Below are 9,787 nucleotides of genomic sequence, written 5' to 3'. Positions count from 1 at the left end.
TCTTCTGTAGATGTTTGTCTTGTTGAAATTATAAGCTCTAATATTTAGTGATTTTAGGATCTGAGTCATTGTCATTTTTGGATGCATGTGTGAAATGCCTATTATGTGAAGACCTAGGGAGTGAATAATATCTAGCATTATAAGATGATCTTGGAGGTGTGTTTGGAGGTGATCCATTTCAAAAGTTTTGATTGTTGAACTGTGGACCTAGGTGCCTTGTTTCTTCCTCCATGTAAGGAAATCTTCCTAAGTCAATTTATTTAAGTCTTTCATTTTGCATGAAAAGGTCATGAATTCACTTGTCACGTTCCTTTGTAGCCATGGTAAAGAGGAGGTTATTTTAAGACCTAGGGGAGGTAAGTAGTGTCTCAAATATATTAGCAAGAGGATCAAACCAAGTTTCTGAGTTTTCCTTTGACTTGTCAAAGATAACTTGGGGTTCCTTTCCTCAATAATGTTGATGTCTAATAGTTAATGGTAACTTTTAAAAGCTAATTTGACTCTTCTTTTTGTGACTAATTTGATACTTAATTGTTATCAACATGAAAGAGAGTGTAGAAAGCTAATAAGAAGCTTAAGACAACTTGATGTCCAAATTAGATGAGAAAAATGTTCACCCATCTAAAAGAAAAAGAGAGAGTAAAGGATAGAAAAGATAATTTTCCATAAAGTGTCCAAGTTGTGGGAAGATACCCTATGTACGATACTTCTGAACAAGCAAAGATACAAAGCCAAATCAAGCAAAGAGAGATGATAAGAAAAATATTAGACAAGTGAACAATTTTACTAATTGAGTGTGTATCCAAGGAATCTAATTAATATTTTCAGATAATATAAAACTACAACCCATTAGTTTTATCCTAGGAGATCAAAAAATTCAAGTGTAAGCTTCCCTAACCAACTAGGACAAAGTTTCGAGTCAATATTTTCAAAAACAATTGTCGAGTGATATACCACAATGGACCAAGTGACAGAGGGACAACTTGATGATACTTCCCCTAAAGCCATACAATAGATAAGGAGAGTATGATACACTATAATATGATAAGGATTCATTTTTCTAGAAGATGTGTGATATTTCACAAACTATCAGGTGATAGTATAAAGGGTTGTATGATACTTCCCAGAACTATCGGTGACATCTTAAAATCTCATATGCTATTTTACAAGATAACACATGATGGAGAAAACTCACAATGCAAAAGGACCCAAGGTTTTCTCAAAAACCTTAATTTAGTTCACTATTTTGAATGTGTTGGCAATGTTGACTATTTTGATAATGTTTAATCACAATTGCAGCAACATGTTGTTCAAAAAGAAAGTTTGATAAAAAAAAAATGACACATAAAGTAGTCTTCAAGCAATCAAACAAGGGATAAAGTAATCTTGCATGATACAAGAACTTGTGAAGTCTCAAGAGGAAAGCTCTAAAACTACCATCATTTGCATGTTTAATATATTTCTATGCGTCTTAGCACAAAACACAGATACATCAAGAAAATTCTACCTAAAGAATATGACTTTTACTCAATATATTTATCCAAAAATAAATGCTCCCTCACTTCACATAAAGTAATTTCTCATAATAGATATTGGATTTATCATGGAGTTATAATAACACATCCAATGCGATACATGTGGCAATTCAAATCTTCAGGTGATCTAGATAATCCACTTGGGTCAATCCTACACAAAGATATTGAGATGCTAGAATAGGGTGGCCTCTAATCCTAGTTTCTTAGTATGGGTTCCATTCATAACACCCCCTCTTTCATGTGATACAAAACTAGGGCCTCAAAACCAAAATAGTACTTATATGTGATGGTCTCACAAGAAAGATCAAGGCCTCAAGGACTCCAAACACAAATAAGCATACCCACCTAGTGATTCCCACATGGTCAAAATCCCATGACTTTCCTCACTAGATGAATAAAGATATTATGTCCCTCAAATATTTTAGTCTTTGTCCAGGGCCTTATGATTATAGTGGGTTGGATTGACTAGGTTTTCATGTTCCCACTTGGGTCATTCTTGTGAGATTATGGCCTCAATGACGGGTCCTCTAAAGGCAAAATATCTCACTAAGAGGTGAACAAAAAATGAATCAACACAAGGAGGTCAAATTTTTTATTTTCCCTCAAAGAGGCAAAGAGAATACTCTCCAACTCAAAATACTTCTCTCAAAAACACCAAAAAAGAGTTAATTAAGGCCCCTAGAAAGTGACCTCTCCACTCACTTTCTTTATCTGCACCAATGGGTCTAGGTTTATGAGTATCTTAAAAATAAAAGAGAATACTTCCCTACCAAAGATATGAAACCTTACTCATGACTTATTAAGTGCCTAAAAAATAAAATGAAAGCTAAAGAACAAATACAATGTTTATTTGTATCTCCAAGGCAACCTACAAAACCACTTGTTAGTAGTCTTAGCACTACAAATCCTTTGGCAAGAGAATCCTACAAAACCAAAAATTAGAGCATAAAGTATGCAATTAAAACCTACAAAACCACTTGATTAGATTCTGCCAAAAACCAAAAAATCTAAAATGCAAGTTATATCAAAGCAAATTAAGATACTAGACTCAGAATATGAAAAATAACAAGTCTATATGATGGACTATAGTTTACTAGAATATCGTATGATATTCCTTTAGAAGTCAGGTGATATTTTAGGCCCAAGTGATAGAGGAATCAAACTAGTATGAGACTTCACATAAGTGTAGGTGACATTTCACATAACAACCAAGTGACATAATAGGAATTGGTAAATATCACATGCAACATAGAGAAGTATCATCCCCAACACAAAGAAACATCATATGATATTTCAGCAAACAGAATTTTTAAAAATGACAAACCTACAATAATAAAATCTAAAGATCCAAAGAAATGGAGAAAGAAACCTGTACCTAGCCTCACAATGGGTGCCAAAAATATATTCTCTAAAGTAGACACACTTCTATAAACCCTTCTATATAAGATATCCAAGGGAAATGGAGTCCTGAATGGTAGCTTATAGCTTCATGTTCATGATGTGCAAGAATATAAATAGTATGATGTTGTCTCTAAAATAAACCTTGAGATGTGGACACTTGCAAGGTGCACTATACAATGGAAGAATCAAGAAATAAGAGCAAGAATGCTAGTATCCAAGAATTTCAAATGATATGAAAATGCAAGCTAATATTGGATGAAAGTGAAAGATTAAGCTAATACAACATAAAAATAGCATGAAATTTTAAAATGAAGAGAGTGAGGAGAGAGATTTCTTTTCCAGATATTTGGACAGCAGGATATTAAGAGGTAAAATCAAGGGTTTAGGTTTATTCTCATTTTGAATTTGAGTTCAAGATTATCAAGAGGAAAATTTGAAGGCTATGTTTAAGAGGAAAAAAATGAGTGGAGGAGATTAATAGACAAAATAGATTCCACTCACCTTAGAAAGTGCATATTCATTGTGTAGACGAATTGCTTTTCCTTTATATTTTTATTTTAGAAATTCCTTTTCATGTGCACACATAGGATAAAAGGGACTGACTTTAATTAAAATGGTGTTGATCTCAAATTGGTTTTGACAAGTGAGTGTCAACACACTTAAGCCATTTACTTAGTTCATGCCAAACTAGTAATACATGTCAAGCACAACATGTAAATAATAGACTCTGCCAAGTTGCAATGAGTGTCGAGTCACTCATGTGCCAACTCACTCAGGTGCCAAACAGATAGACCATGCCGAGTGATTCAAGTGCCAAGTAAATAGCTGATGCCGAGAAGATCAGGTGTCGAGTCAGAAGCATAAATGCAATGCATGCTAAGTGTTAGTGACTTCATATGTTGAGTGACACAGTTTGGACATATTTGTTTGTAATGGCACAAACAACTATGTAAACCATTTTCAAGCTGACTTAAGGATAGATTTCGATCTTTTAGAGATAAGGACATATCTATATTTGAATTCCCTATGTAATTGCATGTAGCCAATCAAAAAATAGGAAGGTTTAAGTGGCAATATGGATGAATCTCAACCATAGTTTCATACCTAAACCTATGCCACCAGAGTCTTCTTAAGGAGGATGAAGCCCTAATTTTTTTAAAGAAAAATAGTGTAACAAGGGGTGAATGATCAAATTGGAGAAGCGAACAAGACAGTTTGCAGAAGCATTCAAGGTGACATAGTACTAAGAGTATATTGCAGAATCAGTTTGTGAAGAACAGAGGATAGAGAAGGATACGACATTGATATATTAGATCGTGAAGGATCAAATCATAGATTGTGCTAATTTGATTTGTTATCATGCAAGCAAGTGCCAATCACAAGATCTATGCTGAGACATTCTAACAGGTGATTTCAATTAAATCTCCTAGGTGGAGTAGTCCTAACAAACTATACTAAATCCTTTAACAGGGTGCCATTCCAAGTGAATGACCTAAAGTCCTTTAGCTAGGCACACTTCTAACAAGGTGTTGAAATCCTCTAACAAGGTGGGACTTAACAGTCTCTATAAGCCTTTAATAGAGTAGGCCATTCACAGGGCAGGTCATGATTAATGGTCAAACCATTGTAACCTTAATTGGCTACACTTTATTGATGTAGGAGTAAAGATTTGTGGGTGTCATTCTCACCCTAGTTTTACCTTCTCACTTAGAGGGTTTCTAGGTAATCATATTTGGTGTTATGTGTGTGTTTAATTACATGTTTTAGATACATTTTCTTTACCTGTTATTTTAGTTTATTTATTGAATGCATCTAATGAATGGTGAATTTTTTATGGGTTGAAGGTTAAACTCCTGATTCACACCCCCCCCAAGAAGTTTATCTTTCCTACTTGTAATTCCAACAATTGGTATCATAGCTAAGTCCTCTGAAAGAGAAGCTTTGCAACTTAGAGAAAAAGATCTTTTGAAATGGAAGTTTACAAGTTGGGAAAGATTATTGAGAATCTAGGAATTGAGATACAACTCATTCTACATCAACTTGATGAAGTCAAAGAAGAATTAAGGAAATCCTTAAAGAGAAGGAAAGAAATTGCCATTGTAGAGAATAACACACAATACAAAGAAATTGACACTACCAAGCTATTTCCCAATAGTGACTCCAATGAATATGTTGTAGCAATCGTAGATCTAATGGAAAAGAATAGAATACAATTTGAGAAAATCAAAAATCTCAAGCAATGATGTTATGTGAGGTAACTGAAAAAAAGAAGAAAGCCTTGGAAGACAAAGCCATGATTGAAGAAGATAAAAGAATTCTGGCCAACAAATTAGAAGAGAAGTCAATAGAGCTAACCAAGATCTCCAACATGCAATTGCATACTCTAAGTCAAATGATGAATGCTCATCATGAACTGAATGTCAAATACATTGAGAAAACTACACGAAAGCCGTAGAATGAACAACTATAGAATGACCTTAAAAGAGAAAAAGAAATTGTTGAAAGCTTCACTAAGCCAAATGAAGCCATCAAATACTTTGAACAATTATTGAGATCCCCTAGATCCAACAATGATACATCAAGATTAGGCTACACAAGCACTAAAGAAGGAGAATCATCCAAATTTGTTGGAGAAATAAAAATCAAAGGTAAGAACTCCAAACCCACTTGTCATTTTTATGGTAAGAAAGGTCATACTACTAATGTATGCATGAGAAAGAATGAAAATCAGAATGTCAAGCCTAAGAACATGACTCACTGTCATAAGTGTAACAAATAAGGCCATCATGCACATGATGCAGAACAAGGGCTATGCATGCACCAAGCTTTAAAGGCTACTACTAGAATTGTCAAAAATATGGACATAGAGCCTTTGAATGCAGATCCAAATCCATGTGGTCATCAAACAAGTCAGTAAAGGCAAGAAGCCATAGAAAATTTAATAATTGGGATTACAACACAAGACAAAGCTATCATTATTTTTAAGTATATGGACATATCCCTGAAAACTACATTAGGACACACTTCAAAAACAACAACAAAAGATGGTTAAGTCAGACTACATGTTTCAGTTGTTTGAAGACTGGTCACATCAGTAAACATTGCCCAATTAGGTCAAAGGCACCTAGTTGTGAATTCAACAAAGGAAAAGGGAAGGAAAATGTTGAACACATTAGAGGTCAGATGAACAAGACATGGAAAAAGAGAGATGAATGTAGTACGTCAAATGGAGAAGGGATCGCTTCACCTAATAGGTCAAGTGATCACACCTCATCAAACTAAGTAAACAAGAGGTATGAGGGATTGATATTCAAGTGTTATATCATACATTAGTTCCAAAAGAAGATAGCACTAAAAAAACTACATTAGCATCAATAAAGATGCAAGATGTTGTGGAAAATTCAAGTTAAATCTTCATGTTGTTGTTGAACATGAAATGTTTCCTGTGTATGCCAAGTGGAGTGCTAGCTGATGTTAGGTTGCCAAACTAGTCAGTTGATGTTGAGTCTATAATAGTTGTCGAGTGATGGTAATATCTATAGGTGTCAAGTGATTTTGAAAATGTGTTGATGCCGAGTTTATAGTTGTACAAGCACTAAGCATTAAATGCAAGGTTTTTGAAGGGTATTTGATCAATTTTTTCTCATTATTCACCATTTCAAATTTGAGCAAGAGCAAGAAGAGAAAAAAGGTGATTTAGAAACTCATTCAGGGCATTTTCAAAGATCTTAGTGGCGATTTCACACCAGTTCTTCATAGTTTTAAGGTATTTATCACAAGCCAAGTTACACAGTTTACATTAGCATAAACCCTAGTTTGACAAAATGGTGTCTAGCTCAAAGAATGTAAAAGGGAAAGAGGTTTTGAACATTCAACTAGTTAATAATGAAGTAAAACAACCAAATTTTAAAGTCATCCCTGACATAGCATATAAACAAGATCCCTCTAAGACACTTTCAATGATCCCGCCAAAAGTAATTATGGTTTAGGATGTAAGGAGATGTTATAATTGTAAAATTGGTAGCATTGGGGACTTAAAAATCAGATAAGTTTATATAGATTATGTGATAATGGTGTTCTAAAAGAAGAATATAAAATACTTGAGAGAAAGGGTTTGACCCATGCCCTATAATTTCCTAGTGTTTTCAAGATTGAATGGGTTAGAATTGTGTTAAGCCAAATACATGATGGATCCTTATGGATAGAAGGTGGACCAATAAAGATTACCAAACAAATAATCCATAGGGTTACTAGTTTCCCAACCTTAGATTAGCCCAAGAATATGTGAAGTGATTCCAAGGAAGTAATAGAGAAAAACAAAGGGGCAAAATGGAACAAAAGAGAAATGAAAATTGATACTATCACTGATCCTCTAATAGATTTTCTATTAGGGTAATCTCACAAAAATTCTACCAATCTAGTAGATTGAATAGTGTACCCTATATTGTAGTAGATGTTGGTTATAAAATTGTGAAGAAAGATCATACATATCATCTGGCAGAACTTCAGCTACAACAACTAATGGAGAACCTTGGAGCTATAAGTTTGGTGCAATACTTCTTTGTACATTTTTCTATGTACAAAATACTTTTCCCTCCTTTGGCACAGTAAACTAGAAAAAAAATAGATCAATAGCAGTCAAGATCAATGAATTTATTGAATAGATGGGTGAAAATTTTGAAACAATGATGACTAGCTATTTTGAAGATTTTAAGAAATTCATGAAAGAAAGAATGAGGATACCAGTTTCTTTGGTTGAGCAACATTACAATGATATATGATTTCTTGTTGATACTGACTATGCATATGTGCAAGCTTCCATACCAAGGGTTAGATGGTTAAGGCCACTTGGGTATGAGATTAATTTTGATGAAGCATCAACATCAATCACTGCACTCCTAGTAGAGGAAATTGACAAAACTGCTAAAATATTTAGGAACTATGATGTGAAAAGATCAAAGGTTGAAATGGAATTAAAAACTACCTCCACACTTAAGAAGATGGATAGGTTAGTTAAGAAGCTAAAGGCTAAATTTGGTGAAGGTGCAGATGAGGAAGAAGAGGAATAAGATGAAGAGGATAAAGAGGATGAGCAAGAACAAACACAAGGACCTCTTGCATTGACCCAAGGCATGGGAGAGGACAAGGAAGAAGAAGAAATAGAAGGTTTCAAGGAAGAAAAAGCCGAGGAAGCAGCCACACAAGCTGAGCCAAAGAAGAGAAAGGCTAAGGCATAGCCTATGCCAAAGGCAAAGAAAATTGCAAAACCTAGCCCAACCAAGGCAAGTCCACCTATCACCAAAGCTAGCACATGTGCCACAACACAAAAGGCAAAGGAGAAATCCAAACAAACAGAACAAGGTAGCTAAGTGCAAAAGAAGCAAAAAAGAAGATAAGTTGCACAGCCAGATTTAAATGAAGAAAGAACTAAATTAGATGACATAAGCCAATTTAAAGTGGTAAGTCACAAACCACTTTCTAAAATTGAAAAAATATGTGAAAATGTCAAAAATAATGCAGATTTGTCTAGCTTACAGAATATTGATTTTGAGAAACTTGAAAAAGAGGAAAAGAGTCTAGTAGAAGAGGCATTGTATGCTATGATGTCTAAATTCAAAAATACTCCTCTAGAATTTGATAACACTATACCAAAGGGTCTATATGACATTGTGGAACAAAAGTGGCATTATTGTTTAAATTTGGAAAAATAGATTAGAGAATCAACTTTAGCCTAGCTAATGCCAGAACTAACCAAAGGGAAGATTGCAAAAGAAAATAAGAAATATGGAGGAAGGTTTGCACCAAAATATAGAGCCTTCAGCATTCTTCAAATTAACATTGAAGATGTTGTGAAGAAGTCAACCCAAATGTGGAAATTGATGTATGGATTGACAATTGTGAAACAAGGAGAAGAGGACCCCTTTGAGGGCAAGAATGATGATAAAGAAGAAGATGACAAAGAAGATGATGATAAGGAAGAAGAAGAAAATAAAGTTGAGGAGACTAAGAAGAAAGATGATGACACAACAACAACTGAACAATAGCAAGTGGAAAAAAGTGTGTAAGACACACAAATGTCAAGTTCTAGTCCCCCTCAAGAAACAAGTGCAACTACAAAAACCATAATTTTCAAGGATGTCTCTGATGCATCAACTCAAAACATCAATCCATTGACTATAGATGATTTGAAGAAAATTCTAGACCAATCTACACTCCAAGCACAATTATAGTTATTTTGATTAGTATAGAAGAACTTCAAAAATAAATAACTAAGGTCACAAGGGATAAGGTGAATACACAAGAACCACCTTCTACCATCCCTTCAGTTACTCAAGTATAACCTTTAACTCAAACAAAGTAGACACATCTACCATGGTTGTTACATTTGTGAAAATAGATATAATTGAGCAGAGACATACTACAAAAGAAGAAAAAGGGACAACAATAGAGCAAACAGGACAAATAAATTCATTTGAACCTGAAACACAAGCACAAGATGCTAGTCATGACATTTTCATAGGTCAAAACAAGCCTGAAGAAGAAGAACAAACACCAAAGATAAAGGAGAAGCAAGCCATCTAAGCATTGGTAACTCTACTAACATCCAACACTTCTCCTACAAAAGTTGTTCAGAAGTCAAGCACATAAGCTATACCATTGTAGATCTCAGTGCCAGGCTCAAGCTCTTCCAAAGTTGAAAAGGTAATTCACTATGGAGATATCACTCTAGATGAAGAGATAATGATTCCTAAATATGACTATTACACAATGGCAATAGAGCAAATAGGCATTTTGCAAAAAGCCTTAGAGAGAAATAAGCATTAGGAAATGCTTAGGAGAGAACATAGGAA

Source organism: Cupressus sempervirens, chromosome 4 (genome assembly GCF_028749045.1).
Source record: "Cupressus sempervirens isolate cs-2001-9-10 chromosome 4, ASM2874904v1, whole genome shotgun sequence".
Lineage (NCBI taxonomy): Eukaryota > Viridiplantae > Streptophyta > Pinopsida > Cupressales > Cupressaceae > Cupressus > Cupressus sempervirens.
This window is presented reverse-complemented; position numbering follows the sequence as displayed.